At 31.1% G+C, this 19,860-nt stretch overlaps 1 protein-coding gene across 2 annotated transcripts in view; it reads left to right on the top strand.

Annotated features, from left to right (window-relative positions):
- Window positions 1-10,806: 10,806 nt before the first annotated feature.
- LOC118179428 (transcription initiation factor TFIID subunit 12-like) overlaps window positions 10,807-19,860 on the top strand; it is a 64,895-nt gene continuing 55,841 nt past the window's right edge. Inside the window, exon 1 of one of the 2 annotated variants that reach the window (XM_085813245.1) lies at window positions 10,807-10,964. The gene's annotated coding sequence lies outside the window, so the exon portion shown is untranslated. The remainder of the gene's footprint in view (window positions 10,965-19,860) is intronic. The other variant, XM_085813246.1, reaches the window with a different exon arrangement.

The following is a 19,860-nucleotide window of genomic DNA, read 5'->3' as shown; positions in this document are numbered from 1 at the left end:
TGTTTTAAGGCCTCTAAGCATTACAATAGTGTAATGCTTAGCAACTGCAGGTTTTCCTAACGTAACATTTCCAATGAATGACTTAGACGATATATCAAAATCTTGATATGAAGCTATTTCCATTTCGTCAACTAAAAGGCAGCAGTTCCTATCAAGAGCATCCAATGAATGAACTTTTGTCTTGAGGAAAAAAAACAAATTTTCTAAAATGCCGAAATTTATTTTTATTTCCCTAATCCTCCTGTTCAAGGTACTGTACGATGGTGCTGGATATCCAGTACTTCTGAGGTAATTATATCCATGTTTGCCCAAAGCAAATCGCATCTTCAGTCCTTTTATAATGGACTTTTCTGACCAGTTCCTTTTTGACTGCACAGCAAGGGCTCCTACTTGCTCATCGGACAAAAATGATGTCAATTTTGCATCTTTTTCTTGAAGCTGTTGCTCAAGGAATTCTATTTTTTTTAACAACTCTTCATTTGAAGCAGGTAGAGTTTCCTAAATTCAAAAAGAAATAGTAAACATGTTATGCTGTGATTATTTTTTTAAACAATGGTTGGATGAATTAATATATTTGTAATAACAATGATTTTTTCAACAATTTTTTTGGAGAATATTAAATAATTTACCACTTCAGTATTTGGCTTAGGACATCTTACTTCTCTTATCCTCTTGTCAGTTACAGATGGTGGTGGATTTGGAATGCTAAAGAGTGTTGGTACTGCAGTTTTTCTTAGTTTTTTTCTATCTTTGCATAGTGACTCAAATTGAGATTCCTCAAAATGATCCTGTAAATACATAAAGTAATAAAAAAAAAGTACACAAAATAAATAAAAGTACAAAAAAACAAACCACACAGTGAGGTTGTGCCAAAGGCAGCAAGCATGAACTGTAAGTAAGTATAGGCAATAAATAAATATGCAGGTAATTAAATTAGGCCCAGTATTATAAAAAAGTGAAACAATAAACAAACCATGTCTAACATATCAGCAGCAGCATCTTGTAAGCTTGGACAGAATTTAATTATCCAATATTTATTTTTTGCCTATAATTTAAGGTGTTCTTTAGAACATTATCCAAAAATTAAATGAAGTAGTGTTTTGCTATAACATTAAAAACAACTAAAATAAAACTTTATATTTCTTGCTATAGTGCTCTTACAATAGATAAGAAAATAAGTGTTCACTACACCCAACTTTTAAGATACTAGGCCGATAAATACATTTATAATTAGAGCAGACTATGATTCTTGTTATAATTGTAGTAATGTTTATTGCTCTAACTGAAATATTTAATTTTTAATTCTCTAATCATTCAAAACATAGCCCTAATTTCGGAGCACAGTGCCAACATGCATTTTAAAAAGCATCAAGGCCAGTTTAAACGACTATTTTTTAAATTACATTGGCACAGACATATCCAATTAAAGTTATTAAAAACTCTAGAACGTAGTTCAGTAGCTTTCTGAATTTGTAGGCAATTTTTTATTTAGAGATGACAACACAAAATAACGCTTCAGAAAATATTATTTATCATGTATAAAAATCTGTTTTGTAACACAGATCAGTAATAACTGTTTATCAATGTCATGAGGATTTAATTTGAGGAGATCACATTCTTTAGAAGTATCAAATTCATGAAAGAATTTTGGCTTGGCCTTTGAAATTCATCATTACAGGCAGATTTATTTGATTGTTATGCATGCATTAAACACTACACATGCATTAAAAACACTACACATGCATTAAAAACACTACAATTATTTTTGAAAAGTACACATGCAGTTTCACAAGTTTTCTGTGCTTATTTGAATGTTCTGCATTCATTTCTAAATCTTTACTCTTATTATCTTTTTAAAATTGCCAAATTGTATAATACTGTGATTATAAATATATGGTACTTGCAATTATTGAAGTCAGATTATATATATTTTGTCTCATACTATTCAATTTATTCTATTGACTTCAGATGTCAATGTCAAAATTCTGGAAGTTATTTTAACCAAGAAACAGTAGTGGGCACCGTGCATAAGCAACTCATCTAACTTTTTAACAACAGTGATTATAAAATAAAGAAAAAAATTATATATCATTCCAACGATATTGCAACTATAGTATAATGTTACATATATCTTTAGCAAACATTCAGATTTTATCTTGACTTTCCAAATTATTATTTATTTTTTAATAAATTTCAATATGCTAATGATTTCCATGTTACATTAGTATAAATTCCACAATTAGCACAGGAAAACAAAATCTGCGCTTTATATTAGAAGAGAAATTTCTTTTCCACATTCAAATTCAGTATTTCAACATTGGCGATGTTTGGCGACGGGTACATTAACCCTAGACTAATTTAATTATAGCTATTATTACAGAAATTAGCAGATACTCAGGTTATTGTACACAAGAATTTCACTTTACTTGCACATTATAAACATCAGAGAAGATATAAACTCTAAATGAAGGCGTAATTAACATTATACTTACTAAGCAAAGTTCAGCGCCTGGACCAGGTTTCCAATTGTCTCTTCGGCAATTATTTACCCATATTTTTCTTCTTTCTTCATTTTTAGGAAATTTTACCAATGTATGACCTTTCCGTGAATGATTTGAACAATTAATAGCTGCACATCCGCCCATTTTACACAAAAAAACACAAAAAATTGTTGCACCGTAACTACACAGCCACCATTAAATCTCCCACTTGGGATCGCGAATGCCTGATGATTCAGCCTGGTATATAGGAGCCTTAGCCTGATTGCGATCAATTTTCCCCCTTCAATCTTCTACGAGATTTTCCTTCTCTTGAATGAACTACTACAAGTGCCACTTCAGCATTACTAGATAGAGCCGAAGGTATCATATGGCAAAAAAAAATTACGTTCTGCTCAATTTATTTGCAAAATAAGGTGGAAAGGTGGGAAAGAGCACATGTGGTGTAATTTTCTTTAATTACCATAAAGAAATCACATATAGTGCAGTCAAATTGTTTTTCTACTATGATATTAATGTAAATTATTTTAAGATATGAAGTCTAACATATCATATGTCTTTAAAAGTTCTTATGCCTTATGTAACTGCCAGCCATTTAAAGATATATACTTGCACTTACAAACATGTTTTGAATAAGACAAATATTCATGTTTTTGTATTTTTAAATTTAAAATATCAGTTTTAACTCATGAAATTATAAAACCTATGAAATTAATTTTGTAACACTTGCATTCTTTGATTTTATTTCCAAATATCAGTTAATAATAATCAGTAGAATGACTTTTCTTTCACATGTACTATTGTTCATTATTTTGAAAAAAAAAAAAAAAAAAAAAAAATAGTCTAATCGTTTTTGGTTAAAAAAAGATATTCAAAATGTTTTCAAAATGAACTCATATAAGTATTCGAATACTTTGAAGAAAGAGTCAAAAAAAAAAAAAAAAAAAAAAAAATAATGGGACATTTAATACTCATAATGGTTAGATATCTTTTAGCTAAAGTTACACTTTTCACATGCATTTATCTATATTTTTTGAGTAACTGTTGTTCCATTCATACATGTTCAGTTTGATTTAAGTCTGAAGACTAAATGAAGGAAGAAGTTGTGATAACTTCCGGACAGTTGTATGAAAACCACATGTGAACATTTAGGGCTGCATGTTTAGAATCATTATCCTGATAAAACATGAATGTATTTTGCATTCCAATTTTCTTGCAGATGCTTTCAAATTTTCATAATAGTTATATACTGATCTATATAATTTTCCACTATAAATGATACAAGATTCTAATAAAATTGGCTGCCTTTGGTATCTAGAATACTTGAGAATTGTGTAGCGACTATTCATTGACTTCTAAAAGTCTAAAGGGACAAGTCAAAAGTAGGGTTTAAATATCCTTTTATTTAACTTGAGACCATTTATAGTTGGCCAATCCTGGGCTTACATGAAGTCTCCACTTGGGCTTTAACTTAAGATAGAAAATAAGAAACTAATGCTAACTAACTAAAAACTAGAAAAAGCTGTACAGAAATAACTAACAGAGTTGGCCCTTAATTAAACCTCACTGGCAAATACTAACAGCCACATAACAATACGGCTGAACGTAGTAAGATTTAGCTTAAAGCAATGACATGGCCAGAAAGGAAGACATGCATTACTAAGCTCTTCCACGGAAGTAACTTCCGTAGAAGAAAAAAAATTGACGTCGTCATTATTTTTCCCCGAGACTTCTTATTAAATACTGGTTCCACCTCGTTTATATAAAACGGGATTTTGAAAATTCATTTTGGTAGGGAGTTGTAGGTGGGAAACAAAAAACAAAAACAAAAAAACAGGAAAGCTGTTTAAAATAAAAAAAAAACCTACAAAAGTAAATTTCCCATTCCAGAAGCAGCGAGAAATATACAAACCATTTTGCTTCCAACTTCGTGCTTAACAGTATGCAGAACCATATTTAGATTTAATAAGGTCCTAAGTTATTTGAGATATGGGGCCCTTTATAAGTCTGTTATACAGTATAAAGTCCGTAATCCGGACTCGTCGGGACTTTGGCGATTCCGGATTATAGATCATCAGTTTAAATCTGGTATGATGGCATGCAGAAAATATACAATTAAAAATATGAAACCGTAATTTATGGAATAAAGAGCAATTATTATCTAATCCGTATCAAAATTTAGAAAAAAAAGCTTACATTTCTTTCAATGAATAGCCACAAAATATAATAACTACTACTGAAATATAAATGAATTTTTCTATAAAAAATAAACCCTTATTTATTCCCCCCTTTTTTTAAACCTCAGGTTCTTAAAATACCATTTGAACTTTACCTACAACCAAGAACTAACAAGTCTGCTCTAGGAACAGGATTTAAAAATTTAAAAACCTTGCTCCACAGAACATCCCAGCTGGTTTTTTTTTCCTTGAAATAAAATACCAAGTATTTTCCTGTGATAAGAGATAACATATCATCATTACAGTCATTAAAATAACTCTGATTTTTTTTCTATTATGTCATTCACATTTAATGATTTGAGTTCAACTTAATTGCAAAACAAATATTAGATACTTATGCTTCATAAAACAGAACTCTTAGTATCTAAGCCTGAATTTAAACCAAGGTTTTCCTAAAACACATACACTAATGATTTTAAAAATACTGATAATTCTTATATTGATTTAAGAATGTATAAAATGGAAAATTTATTGGAATACTGAATGCATAATTCATTTCAATACATAATTTATCTTCTTTTAATATGTTACATTATTTCAAAAATTCATATATACAGTTTCATTTTTTAAAAGTATGTACTATACTTAAGAAAGATCTCTCAAATGATGTTGAATTTTAATGATGGCTGTTACATTTTTCAGTCAGTTGTACACTTCTATCAGAAGCAAAAATGTTTTATTTACTACATTCCACCCTTTTGTAGTTCTTTAAATACTGTATATATATTAATAAAACAATTTGAAGGACCAAAGTCCATAGCTATCCTATAACAGTTAATATGCATGTATGATACAAGCTCTTGATCATCCAAGGTGACCTTGGTGTATATTACTTTGAATAATCAGTCTATCATATAAAAAAAACTGAAATTCATTAATTCTTGAAATTATTCTTAGCATAAAGAATATGAAAATTTTCTCAGTATCTTGCACAGAAGATCACCCACCCTGTGAAATTCCTAAACAAATATGAAGTTAACTGAATAATAGTACTACAAACTGGACATAAATTTCAGAAGTTTTTCCCCACCAAAATATACTGAGGAATGGGTACTTGCCATTTTATTTACCATGTTCACATTCTAGGCACCTAAATAAATGTAATGATTTAATAGAAAAATCAAATTAAAATTCAGTTCAAATTTACATGGACTAGATTTTTGAACTATTTGAAATTCAATTCTGTTGTAAAATATATTAACATTTAATTCTTATATTATTTGGCTAATTCCATTTTTTAAATCTTCATATAAAAATTTAGAAATGACTACAGATTAAGACAACTCTGACCAAACGAAAAAGAATTTAAAAATTCTGAAAATCATTAGATTGAGGGAATGGAATTTGCCTAATTTAAGTTTAATTAATTAAATACATTCCATTTATTTCTGAGAAACATTTTCCTTTGTTAAGACTAAAAATTAAAAAAAGGAGAGTAGACAGCAATGAATTGTTCTTCAATATCAAAATGTCCTAATTTCCATACTGGCTTTAGTTATCTATTAAATGAAAGTCCACAGGAGACATTCAGATAAATTTCTAAAATTACTACACTCAAAAGTCTTTAATCCGGACTCGTCGGGACTTCGGCGATTCCGTACTACAGATCATCAATTTAAATCTGGTAAGATGGCATGAAGAAAACATAAAATTAAAAATATGAAAACTTAATTTATGAAAAAAAGAGCAATTATGATCTAAAGGGTATTAAAATATACAATAGAAAATTATTTATTTGTTTACTTTATTAAACATTTCTTTCAAAGCGCATGCGTAAAGAATACATTACGCATAATCGAAATTAGAAAATTGCAATCAGAAAACTATTTGATGTGTATCCGTAATATAATGACGAGAAATTTGATTAAATCATAATAAAAAACTGAGTACATTGAGATGAAATACTACATTTAGTAAGGAATTATAAGCCAAATAAAATAAAAACATCGGCCCTGAATATAAGGATAGTGCTGACAGATCAACTTCCAGTTCATTGTGCGCCGTGATGTCCCCCCCCCCCCGCAGAGAGATGTAAAATTGATAAACAGATTTTGGAATGGTTAGAGAAACAAAGGCCTTTATACATTTTTTTGCAGCAATTCCACTTTTTGTTTGATGGACATCAAAACATGCTTTCACTTTGTAGATTCTTCGGCAGCTCCAGAATCAGAAATTCCTTTTGACATAATCTAAAGTTCAAGCCTACTTTTATAAAATTGCTCTAACAGTCCACAAAAAATAATAAGCCGGATCCATATAGAAGATTAAGGAACAACGCAATCTGCAACATTAACTGAAATAGATAATTTTAGCTTAGCTTATACCGTCCGTTATACATTTAACGCGCATGCGCAGAAAGTTTGTAGCTTTGAGGTCCAGATCATTTCGGATTATGGACGTCCAGATTAAAGACTTTTGACTGCATTCTTATAATAGAAAAGGGATGGTCACTGTATGCTGCAGAAAAGCTTCTCGAACAGAAAGGTGATGATAAAGAAAAACTAAGTTATTTTATGAACTTGAGCATACTCTCTATAGCCACACTTGGAAATTTTCATTTTGGGGGGGCGGGGGTTAAAAATCTATTATGACCTGTGCCACTAAAGCGAAAAGTTCAATAGGAAAATTTTTTACAAATAACAGCAAGTTTAACGAATTAATCAAATGAAAGAAAATCCAGAATGACTTAAAATTTACACACATGCTCAGACATTCATACCCAGAATTAAAAAAAAATTTTTTTTGTCAATAATGAAATTCTGAATTTAGTTTCAGTATTGCATGATAATCAAAACCAACGTCACTAACATATTTAATGAACTTTTGTCATTATGCAGAATGATACTGGCACAGCTACAACACACTGATTTTTACTTGAAAGAAATGCTCAAATTTTTTTAGTATGATTAGTCTTCATACGCAAATGACATATTCTTTAATAAATTCATTTCACATTTTGTTCCAATTGATCGATTTACAAGGAAAAAATTTAAATTATGGACATATCCCATATAATTAGCAGAATTCAGTAGTTAAGGTCAAACATTTCACCAATCTGTTTAAGCCTTGAATTTACCAATAATGATACTATAATTAAGGCCTTTTTACGAAAAGTTAACTTCTATGCAATCAAATAAAGCATGTTAACCTGCAAAACAAGAAACAGAAGTCAAATTTGAAATCTGAAAAATAGCAAGACTTTTGGGAGAAAGTAAAGATGCTTCGCCAAAAATGGTACAACAGATGCCAAACGGAATATCTCCGCTGGTAACTTTTTACGCTCATCTTCAAAACATATCGCAGCCATTTTTTTTTATCAGATTGATTGTTTCTTTCCAGTGGCGTAGCTAGGATTCCAGCGCCCGGGGACAACTGAAGAATTTACGCCCTTTTCTATGTGTCAAGAATGCAAAACATTCATTAAAAAATTTCGTAGCATTAATTTGGCGCCTCCTGGATGCTGCGCCCGGGGACAGATGTCCCCTCTTGCCCCACCCTAGCTACGCCACTGTTTCTTTCAATACTGGCATACAATTACATAGAATTTTTACCAGAAAGTTCAATTTTATGCCCTAATGCCATTCGCGGTATTTAAGTCAATTAGGATGCAATCACACAGCTCAGCGAAGGCGAAAATATAGAAAAGTTAAATCAAGAGTTAAATTCATCAATTCTAATGAGAATGCACTAGCGAAGTAAAGTACTGGGTTTTACATAATTCTTAAGTAAGCTTCGTACAAACTGAAATAATACTTGCATTTAAACTTGTATTCCATATTAAAATGTAACTTGAAATTATTGTAGATAATTACTGAATCATTGAGAGAATTAGATTTTTGTAGTGTAGTTTGAGCAAAGAATTACGTGAAATGAGATCACTTGGGTTCACGTGATACGAACCTGCGAATCAGGATGTTGTACTATGAAAGCATAGTAAATTCTTAATGTTTTTTAAAAAATTTATTGTCTTTTTACAAAACTTTAAATGATATTAAAATGTTTATGCCTTTAAAATAAAAAAAATCTTAGAACCAACATTTTTTGACAATTTTTATGTGTATTATGTGTTGTTGCCAATAAAGTGCGCTTGGCGAGATTTGCGCCGGCGAAACAGAAAAGTACCATACTGATTTATACAGAAATATTTTAATGCCTTTATTTTTTAAATTTCTTCCAAATGAATTCGTTCCTAATTATATCCAAAAAATTAAAGATTAAAATTGCGATTTAAAAGGTCTACCAGACTTTTCGAGAAATGAAATACTTAGCAGAGAATGCACAGCCTATGTTAATTATAATTCTGAAGAGAAATTCTTGCAATTAGAAAAGCCACTACCTTTCGAATTGAAACCTTTTCCCGACTGCGATATTTTAAGTTTAGAAATGAAAAGGCAGATGTTACTTATGTCTGGATAAAAGGTAGAGTTAAAAACTGCAAGCAAAAAGTAAAATTAGCTTCTATAATTAACAAACATTCGAAAGTGAATTGTTGGGCATTAAAATAACACAAACAAGAACTAATTATCATACTTATTCAAAAAAGGTAGAAAGAGCAAATTCTATATAGACTAAATAAAAATAATATTCACAGGAAAAGTGCACAGCAAAAATGGATGAGAAAAATACACATGTAAGAATAAATTTTCAAACCTATACAGAACTGCATGACGAACAGCAACAACGAACTAGCTACACACAGAAATGGCATTTTTCTTGAATCATTAAATTTGGCACATAATCAGATAAAATAAAAATTTTTACACGTAAAAGGCAGAATTTTTAATGAATGCAAAATAGAATATAATAAAAAATTCAGTAATTAAGATCAGAAAATCTTTTACCAATCTGTTAGGCCAAGATCTTACCCGCATTAGTTTTAATGAATATTCTCAACAAATCGCATCTCAATCTGTCAAATAAACTGTGTTAATATGCAAAACAAGATATTAAATAATACAAACAAGAATTGACATATTTATTCAAAAGAGGCATAAAGAAGAACAATTTTTACGCAAACTAAGTAAAAATGGTGCATTTACTAAAAATTTTCTCAAAAATTTACCAGCACAATAAAAAGAGACATTGAGGGAAAAAAAATAAAAAACAAGAATTAATTTTTATATCTACTCAAAAAAAAAAAAAAATGCAGAATGAGCAGCAGCAACACAAAACAAAGTAGACAATTAAAAATAGTAATTTTAATGAATCGATCATTAATAATGAAATTCTGGGCCACATAATCAGAGATAAAGTACAAATTTTCATACATAAACAGCAGATTTTATCCTACAATATGATTCAGTAATTAAGAGCAGGTAATATTTTACCACTTTCCTAGGCCAAGATCTTACCATCATTGGTTCTAATGCATTTTTCAACAAACAGCATTACACATCTGTCAAATAAACTGCATTAATCTGCAAAACAACACATTAAAAGAATACAACTAATTAACATATTGGCTCAAAAAAGGCATAACGAAGAGCAACTTCTACACAAATTCAGTAAAAATGGCACATTTACTTGAAATATCCTCAATCAAAAGTTTACTAGTAAAGCTTTTACATGTGTTAGAATTTTCGTGGTTACTTAAAAAAAGTGGAAACAGTAATCTCTACACGACCTAAATGAAAATGGCGCATTAATCTAAAAACACGGTAATCGGCCAGAAATCTACCAGCACATAAAACAGAAAATGAGCATGAAAAAATATACGCATGCAAAAATTACTTTTAATATTTAATAATAAATATAAGATATAAAGCAAACACTTACCAGAGAAATAGAAACCTTGGTTATTTGACGAATAACCTGAAATTTGCCATTGCGCACATCTAAAAACAAACAACTTCAAATTAATCAAGCAAAATGTGTAAATTTGGAAAACAAGGTATTAAAAATTTATAGTAGAATTTTAGCATACTTACGGATCAAAATCAGACCACTCTTCATCCACAGTTCCAGAAATGAGAATGAGCCGATGACGCCAAATTACTTGGCGAGAAAGTTATTAGTAGATCTTCATGCAACCCAGAGAATCTCGTAACTCCTCCCATTTTCCCCCCCTTTTTTCTCGTGAAGATAACCTGTCAACAACGAATTCCTGTGGACATGGAGTCGTGTTCTGTGTCGTCGTAGAAATGTTATGTGTATTTTCAGAATTTAGTTTTGGGGAAGATTTTACCTATTTCGTGTGATATTATATGCAGGAAATTTTAAAAAGATCCTGGTAAATATTTAAAAATTCATGTATTAATTGTTTTCCTTTTTTCAGTCATTTATTTTATTACGATTTTGTAAGAAATTAACTACGAAATTACTTTATGTTGGTCTTCGACGTTATGCGTACACTTCACGGAACAGCTGCACTGTGTAAAATGAATTATTTCAAGTTCTGCTTCGCTATAAGTTAATAGTGCAAATGCTGAATGGACCTGTTGTACTTTTTTGATTATAGAATTGATGTCATTGAAAATAACTTACCTAGAGTTGATGTAAAGTTCAGAATTATCTTTTTAAATACTAAGCACATTGCGTATAGTGTTTTTAATTGTTATTCAATCCTTTGATAAAATATTTTTTGGTAGAGTAGCTGTCCATAATTCTTAGTGATTTTTGTTTAAATTTTAGTAGTTTACATATATATCGTGAAGTATATTAACATTATAGGCATAATATGATACCCACAATAAAGCACAAAGCATGTTAAAAAGAAAAAAATTGTTAAATTATTTTTCGTTAGAATGTGGTTTGGTAAAAATTGTTGTTCTTTTCCATCTCTGTTAGTACTGATTGATAAATTTTGAAGAAGTGACTTTTCCTGTGTCACTAATGATAAATAACGTGACAAATAGACCTTTTTCTGTGTTTTATAACCTATCTTACATTTGCTATGCAAAATTGCATTTCTATCTTGAAAATATTGTGTGAAATCATCTCAAGGATTCTTCTGTACTTTTATAATTTCATCTCACCCCATCGACTTTTTCTATATGCATTTCTAAACATTGTCATGTCCAAAACTAAGTTTTCATATGTTTATTATATTCTAGCATCATTGAAATTTCATAAGATGTAGATTTACTTCTTCCTTATTCAACATAAAGTGACAAACTGACGTAGTGCAAGATAATGTGCAACATATATCAACATAATGTAACGAAGGGCAACAAACTGGCATGGTAGAGCTCAGATAATCAGTATTTAGCTTAGTGTATGAAATCTCATTTGTCATTTAGGGCAAAGTGGGCCAAAAAAGTAGCACATGCTAATGATTATTATAAGAAATTGGGAAAGAGGGAATTATTCTAATCTGAGAATGTTTTTACACATATGATCATATGTATGACTTTGTTTTGTATAAGGTATGTATTACTGTTAATTCTTAGAAACTAGTTTTTAATAAATGGATTAGAACTGCATTTTACTTAAAAGAGTGTGCTAAGAATTTTCCACTCATTCATTTTGCATTTCTTCATGTTATAAATTTTAAGACACATTATAGAAATATTATAGTAGAAGGTGATTGTTCTCAGTGCCATTTCATAGTACCATATGTGCTCACATAATGTGCGTTATAGTACCATATATGCTCACGTAATGTGTGCTATAGTACCATATACACTCACGTAAAATTACATCACTAAAATCAGGTGCGGACATTACATGGGTCGTTCAAATGTCGTGCTTTTTCTTGTGAGTAATTTTTGGTGTAAATTTAATTTCAACAGCCAAGTTAAGTTCACAGTGGAAGAAAATGGCATAGAGTAATAAAAGTGTCAAATTTAAAGTTGTCTAATAGCTACCTAAAATTTACAAACTCGCTGTCTGCCATCCACATATATAAATTACCCCGCTTACGTTATCACAACTCAGCGCATATTAGTACGCACAGGAGTACGATATAGAGGCATAAATTAACAAACACTTGCAATTTTAATATTTACTTTTACACAAATTAAATAAATGTTGATTCTTTTAATATCTTGCACACATCATTTTTTTAAAAAATCTATTCTGATGCACTGTATAAAAATCCATTTTGTTTCATCATTCGCTGCAACCAGCCTTCACTCGCATGTTACTGCTTACCCTTGAGCACGCATATCACGAACATACGCAACTACATTTTTCCTAAGTTTGGAAACTTGCATTTCGAATCACAAAATGCACGTCTTGTTTTGTTTATTGTGCCAGTTGATGACGCTGTTTGCTCCAATTACACACAAACTTTTCATCCACCTTATATACTCTTTTACCATTTTTCTGCACAAATTCTATGACCTTTCAGTTTAAAAGTCGCTGATAACTGGTGTATTTTCCCATTTCAAGCATGCCTTCACTTGCTTTTAATTACAATGTTAGGAATGTCTTCTTTTTCCTGCTGCAGAGAGCACTCTTATTTGGCACATTTCCCGTGTTACTCTGTACCCTTGAGTATGCGTATCATGAACAAATGCCATTATTTTTTTTCTCTAAATTTGGAAACTTGCATTTCGGATTACGAAATGCACATATTGTTTTTTTGGTTAATCTTTGGATTATGGTAACTTGGCGATTTTTTGGCAAAAATTTGGCAACAAACTCTGCTACAGCAACCCTCTATTTTTTTTTCCGCCACCATTTTGTCTTCACGAAGTAAAGACATGTTTCTTTTCTTTTTATTTACTCAACACTTTTTCCAACAATCTGCTAGCCGAATTACGCTTATGCTAGAAATTTTATGGAACAAAGCTGCTTAATCATGACAAATATTGACTGCAAAATTGGAAAAAAGTGCAGAATCGCAAACTCCTTGCCGCATTTTTCAGAATCGCGCATACACAGTAACCATGTACACGTTAACTTATTTTTACTTAAAAAAAATCCCAGAATTGCACAAAAATCGCATTGTGCACACTCTTCACTATATCCATGTACACTGCTTTTTTCTCATAAATTAGAAAAATTTCATGAAAATGCATGAAAATTTTGTGAATCTTTAAATTCGGTAAAAAGGACATATATGAAATTACCTGATCGCAAAAAAGTATATATCCCTTCCAAGGATGAACATTTGCACGTATAAAATAAATAAAATATCCAAAAACTTTTACCTCTAAATTATCTATTATAAACGTCACCAATGAATTTATAATGCAAACATTAAAAATGGTTGCAAATACTTAGTGTCAAATATTTACATTATTTCCATGCACGTTTACTTCCACTGAAACGTATACCAAATTGCTACAAACATATAATTCACAAAATAACTATCATTTAATTAAAATATAATTAAATTAAAAAACACTACTTAAAATATAAATAAGCACATACATTAAATTAATAAAAATTAGCTTACAATCCTAATTACTTTAAACTAAATCATTGCTAATAACAATTTTCCAATAATACCATATTGATTTATTTACTCCTTACATTTAGAACAATGCATAAAAATAATATCCTCAAATAATTAAAAATACTAACTTACGCAATCTTCTTCAGAATCTTGATTACGTGGCGTATAAACTTCTCTTATTTCCTCCGCTAAATAAAAAGCAAAATTCTCTTTATCATAATGCTTCGGAATGGCGCTTTTTATAGCACTCCACGTGCCCTCTATTGTATTCGTATGGGCGCCTGTTTCAGGATCTTTAAAATTATTATTGTACCAGGTAGAATATATTGCTTAATAAAAGGTAATAAGCAATCTTTACTTCTATCTCGCACAACCTTAAAAAAACACTTATTACTACCCCTTTCAATCCCACTAAATACCCATTTCGAATTAGCTTTAGATAGAGCCATGGGATCCAAAAATTAACCAACACTGTTTCACACAACACAGAATGAAGCTAAATACAAAATACTATAAAGTACTGCAGATATTTTTCCAGATTTCCCCCCTTTTCCGATTAAAGAACTGTAATTCGTCTATTAATGTCACATGACATATCTCATGATCTCTCATTTCCCTCACACAAAATAATGCGTAATTGGAACTGAGTACTTCTCACGTTATTCCCAAAGTCCTAGGTAGTAACCTTTATCGCCTACCAAAATGTCGCCAAACTACCTGTTACCATATTCCAAAGATTAGCCTTTTTTTTTTTTTTTTTTTTTGTTGCCGCCAGTTGATCACGGTGTTTGCTGCAGTTGTGCACACACTTTTCCTCCACCTTATATACTCTTGCTGCTGCTTTGTTTTTTATTTTTCTGCTCAAATTCTAAGACTTTCAGTGTAAAATTCGCTGTATATCTGCAGTATTTTCCCATTTCAAGCATGCTACTTGCTAACTGCCATGAATTCCGAATGATACCGTGAATGAAAAGGGAAAATTTGAAATACAGTGGCTCCCAAAAGTGTTCGTACGCTTATGATTTTCATTAAAATAGGGCTCTCTCCATTAATTAAAAGTAAACTTTCTGAATGAGATTTTAATAATAAGATCTATAATCTATTCGTAAGAAAATTACATGAAATATCGAGGATCTTCTGATTATAGTAACTTGGCGAAAATTTGGCGACCAACCCTGCTACAGCAATCTGCTAGTTTTTTTTTTTTTTTTTTTGACACCATTTTGTTTTCACAAAATAAAGGCTTTTTTTTTTTTTTTTCTCCCTCAACATTTTTTCCAGCAATCTGCTAGCCGAATTACACTAATACTAGAACTTTTATGGAACAAAAGTGCTTAATCATGACCAAGATTAGGTGTGAAATTGGGAGAAAATGCAGAATCGCCCACTGCTTTGCACGTTTTCAAGAATTGCACATACGCAGTTTCCATGTACACGTCGACCTATTTTCACTTAAAAAAACATCCCAGAATTGCACAAAAATGGCATTATGCACACTCTTGACTTTATCCATGTACGCATCGACCTATTTTCACTTAAAAAGTCAAAGAAAATTGACAAAAATCGAAGGTTAATCTTTGGATTGTGGTAACTTGGCGAAAATTTGGCGACCAACCCTGCTACAGCAACGTGCTAGTTTATTTTTTAACGACATTTTGTTTTCACGAAGCAAAGGGTTTTTTTTTTTTTTTTTTTAATCAACATTTTTTTCCGACAATCTGCTAGCCGAATTACGCTTATGCTAAAACTTTTATGGAACAAAAGTGCTTAATCATGACCAAGATTAGGTGCGAAATTGGGAGAAAGTGCAGAATCGCCCACTGCTTGCTGTGTTTTTAAGAATTGCACATACACGGTATCATCCATGTACATGTCGACCTATTTTCACTTAAAAAAATCCCAGAATTGCACTAAAATGGCATTGCGCACACTCTTGACTTTATCCATGTACACTGCTAAAGTTCTAGCTAGTAACCTTTATCACTTGACCAAAATGTTGCCAAACTACCTGTTACCATATTCCAAAGATTAGTCAAATCCAATTCTTCTTACTCTTGTAAAAAGTGCCAAACAAATAAGTGGGCGATTCTGCACTTAAGCAGCGGAATTGTTTCTAAGTGCTTATTAGCTACAATCACGATCGGAATTTTCTGGAAAATGTCACATGACATGTCTCATGATCTCTCATTTCTCTGAGACAAAATAATCTGTGATTCGAACTGTGTACTTCTCAGATTATTGCTAAAGTCCTACCTAGTAACCTTTATCGCCTTGTGCGTAAAATGTCGCCAAACTACCTACGTATTCCAAAGATTAGCCGAAATATCTTTAAAATATGGTGAAATTTTATTTTTAAGAAATAAAGAATCAAAAAATGATAAACATTTTATCTCACAAAAGTCTTCGTACACTGAAATATTTTTGGATAAAATCAAAATTAGAATTATCGTTTGCCGCTTTTTTTAATTTTTGCATTTAAAAAATTGTTTGCTTTAATTTTTTGTTGTTTACTTCATAATATTATATTTATTATTCAAAAATGGGTCTCAGTCGTAAAGAAATTGCAAACAGCATTCGGAAATTGATAACTTTTCACAGTTAAATCAATTTGAAATATCGCTAAATTAGTTAATTTATCCCATTCTACGGTGCAGTATGTGACAAAACGCTTTAAAGAAGAAAATCAGATTGAAAACAATGTAAGAAAAGGTTGACCGAGAAAGTTAACTAAACGTGATGAGAGATTTATTATTTGAAAATTTGTGAAAAACCCAAGTTTGAGTGCTGTAAAAGTTTCTGCAGAATTTGATGCAAAGTTTTCTACTTCAATTTCACCTTAAACTGTTCGACGAGTTCTCAGAGAAGCTGGATTACATGGGCGTTCTGCCCGTAAAAAAAATTTTGTTAGTGAGAAAAACAGAAAGCTTAGGCTTTCATTCGCAAAATCAGTGATAAATACACCAGAAACGTACTGAAATAATGTCCTATTTGCTGACGAAAGCAAATTTAAGATTTTTGTTTCCGATGGTGGAATAACTGTATGGAGAAGACAAAATGAGGAACTTCATTCTAAGAACTTAGTTGGAACAGTTAAGCATGGCAGTGGAGGTGTTCTTGTGTGGGGGATATGACAGCATTAGGATTAGATAATTTGGTATGGTACAACTCTAATATACGCCCTAATTTCACCAAATGTGGCGATATGTGTTCTGCGCTGGTTTTTGGCGCGATTGCGTGTTCTATGGCAACCCTGTTGACGTTGAAAAATCTTTCGCTGGAGCTCGTTGGTTCACCTCTGTGTCTGAGAAGATGGGAGGGAAAGATAAAATGGTAGTTGTTGAATTGAAGTTCGGCAAAAGGAAATATGATTGTGGCTATCCTGTTGAGGGGTAGTGCGTATTTGGAAGTGTGGAAAGAGGGTCTGGGAGATTATTTTTAATGACAGTGCATGATAGAAGTAGGGATTTGTGATTTTATTTATTTGTGAACCATAGTATAAATTTTCTGGATAGTGTGTCTGGCTGTCATGTAAATACGATAGTGATTATGTGGCGGCATGTTAAAGGCGGTATGAAATTTATGTTTCTGCTATTCGAAAACGCATTAATTCATGGTAAGTGCATTTTATTTTATCCTTGTTCTTATTTTGTAGAATGTTATGTTCATTGGTTCTTTAGTATGAATTTCTGTCATTATTGTTGTTTTTTTAAATTGTTTGAAATTTATTTTAGTTTATTTTGTTGTTTAGTGTCTAGACTGTACAATTCGTAGATGTTTTTTAATGTTGAAACAGAACGCTGTGTACATGGTATTATTTGAAATTTATTGTTGTTATGTTATTTTATTAAAGCGAGGGGTGCGTATATCGTAGATTCCTTCCTTGCCTAAATTGTGCAATTTGTAGAATTTTTTTAAAGTTTAAACAGGATGCTGCGTACATGGTATTCTTTGAAATATATTGTTGTTATGTTAATTTATTAAAGCGAGGTGTGCGTAGTTTGTAGATTCGTTCGTTGCCTACATTGTGCAATTCGTAGATTTTTTTTTTTTTAAGTTAAAACATGTCGCTGTGTACATGGATTCTTGTCAAATATTTTTGGTTAGAAACTTTACATTTTTGCTATCTAAATTTTTTGTTTTTGTTTCGGATTTTTAGCTAAATTGTGTGTTCAAAACATAGTTTTTGCATGTGCGAAAACCACATTTTTGGAGACATTTTAGGCTAAAAGTTCAAAATGTAGACAAAAAATTTAGATAGTAATATGGCAGCGTGAAGTTTCTCGCCAAAAATATTTGGCGGAAATTTGGTGACTTGAGGGCGCATATCAGAGTAGTTCCTTTGGTATTTATTGATGGCATAGTGAATTATTTTCTTTATTTAAATATTTTAAGAGACAATTTAAAATTATCAGCCCGAAATTTGGGTATTGGAAACAACTTTATTTTTAATCATGATAACGATCCTAATGTATGCGGCTCTCAACGTACGCCTGTAGTGTCTCTATAACTGTCCATAGGTTTTGAAAACACCACCTCAGTCACCAGATTTAAACCCCATAAAACACATTTGGAAAAAGCTGGAGGTTAGAGTACCAAAACACATCAAAACAAAAAAAGAACTCAAAACAGCCATGTTGAAGGAATGGATGAACATTGATACAGAAATTGAAAAAAAAAAAAAAAAAAAAGTGAAATCTATTCCCAGATATTTAAAAGCTGTTGTGGATGCTAAAGGATATCCTACTAATATTAAATTAACGAAAAATGAAAATATTTACTAATATGTTAAGATTTTTTTGAAGTGTACGAAGACTTTTGTGAGATAAAATGTTTGTCATTATTTGAATATTAATTTCTTAAAAATAAAGTTTCGCTATATTTAAAAAATATTTCATGTAATTTTCTTACGAATAGATTATAGATCTTATTATTAAAATCTCATTCAGAAAGTTTACTTTTAATTAATGGATAGAGCCCTATTTCAATGAACATCATAAGTGTACAAACACTTTTGGGAGCCACTGTATGCGAATGCTCCAAGGAAGAAGGAGGGGAAAGTACATTACAAAACAGTATTTTCTGGAAGCCAGTCTGGTGAAAACCTATTTGGACTGCCTTCATTTATTATCATGTCTGCCATGTGGATTGCTGGTGCCAATGTTATGACTGAATAACAGCTGCACCAGAATGCAAATCTCTACTTTCCATCATGGTGCCAACCAAAGACAAAACAAATATATATTTTTCCTTTAAAGTTAAAAAAAAAATATATTTTAAACTAAGAAATTCTTCAGTTTTTGGCGTACGGACATTGTGTGGGTCACTTATTTTTTGCTTCAATTTTATCTGTAATGTTGGGATGCGGGCATTACACGAGCATATACAGTAATGTAGAAAAAACAAAATTATCTGAATTCCACTATTAAAAAATTTGGTATCTAATTTCAAAAGATTTAAGTTAAATGGTAAAAAAAATCTTGAGCAAAGCCAAGGTTCGTACGGTCCTTAAAAGTCCTTAATTTTTTCAAAAATGATTTTGGTCCTTAAAAGTCCTTAATTTTGGCCAAAATGAATAAGCGGTCCTTAATTTTGCTCATTTGACATTTCTTATCATTTATAATGATTGCCATTGTAAGTGTGAATTACGATTTCGCATGAATATGGAATTAAAATTACACGGCTCTTAACACAGCCAACTCTATAATGGCCTTGAAGCGCAAAAGTCACGTGATCGAGAAGGTCGATGTGTTGTTGTGGTAGTGTATGGTTGTGAACCCGTGGT

This window comes from Stegodyphus dumicola, chromosome 3, assembly GCF_044657685.1.
Source record: "Stegodyphus dumicola isolate Sdum_Otavi_A_Nest chromosome 3, ASM4465768v1".
Taxonomy (NCBI): Eukaryota; Metazoa; Arthropoda; class Arachnida; order Araneae; family Eresidae; genus Stegodyphus; species Stegodyphus dumicola.
The sequence above is the reverse complement of the archived record's forward strand: the minus strand, read 5'-3'. Positions and strand labels throughout refer to the sequence as shown.